Consider the following 1,232-nt stretch of genomic DNA (forward strand, 5'->3'; position numbering starts at 1 on the left):
TTTTTTTTTTTTTTTTTTTTTTTTTTTTTTTTTTTTTTTTTTTTTTTTTTTTTTTTTTTGATGGAGTCTTGCTCTTTTGCCCAGGCTGGAGTGCAGTGATGCAATCTTGGCTTGCTGCAAACTCTGCCTCCTGGATTCAAGCAATTCTCCTGCTTCAGCCTCCCAAGTAGCTGGGATCACAGGCATGCGCCACCATGCCTGGCTAATTTTTGTGTTTTTAGTAGAGACGAGGTTTCTCCATATTGGCCAGGCTGTTCTTGAACTCCTGACCTCAAGTGATCTACCTGCCTCAGCCTACCGAAGAGCTGGGATTACAGGTGTGAGCCCCTGTGCCTAGCCCAGTAAAATGAGTATTTCTAAGCAGATGCTAAAGACATAGCAGCATTCCTTAGCATCCAGCTAAAGACTACCACTGTGCAATACGCACTTGCTAATTAATACATTGACATAGCAGAGAAGTGAGGGGTATTCCAATGCATTTTATGTATCAACACACTTTATTTCCATGGATGGGATTTGTGAGAAACCCAGAATGTTAAACCAGTAGACTAAAGATCTTGTTTAACAAGTTATGACTAGGAGATCAAGAGATTTTATAGACCATGGTAAGCTCTATTGGTTCAGAGGCACAACAGAGCAAAGGACATGGCTTTGGAATCAGATTATTGGGTTTGCCTCCAGGAATTAATACTCTCTAGCTATATGGTCCTGGGCAAGACACTTTAGATCTTTTTGCTGTTTCCTTGTCTATAAAGTTGGAATAATAACAATAATAATATCCTCCTTAGAAAGCTGTTGTGACTATTAAACCAGATAATCTAACCTAAAGCACTTAGTGAATATTCATTCATTTGTTTATTTTTTATTTTTTTGAGACAGAGTCTTGCTCTATCGCCCAGGCTGGAGTGCAGTGGCGCAATCTCAGCTCACTGCAACCTCTGCCTCTTGGGTTCAAGTGATTCTCGTGCCTCGGCCTCCCAAATAGCTGGGACTATAGACACCCGCCACCACGCTTGGATAATTTTTGTATTTTATTTTTTTTTGAGATGGAGTCTTGCTCTATCACCAGGCTGGAGTGCAGTAGTACGATCTCAGCTCACTGCAACCTCCGCCTCCTGGATTCAAGTGATTCTCCCGCCTCAGCCTCCCGAGTAGCTGGGACTATAGGCACGAGCTGCCATGCCCAACTAACTTTTGTAATTTTTTTTTTTTTTTTTTTTTTTTTTTTTTTT

This window comes from Cebus imitator, unplaced genomic scaffold, assembly GCF_001604975.1.
Source record: "Cebus imitator isolate Cc_AM_T3 unplaced genomic scaffold, Cebus_imitator-1.0 Scaffold75, whole genome shotgun sequence".
NCBI classification, from domain to species: domain Eukaryota; kingdom Metazoa; phylum Chordata; class Mammalia; order Primates; family Cebidae; genus Cebus; species Cebus imitator.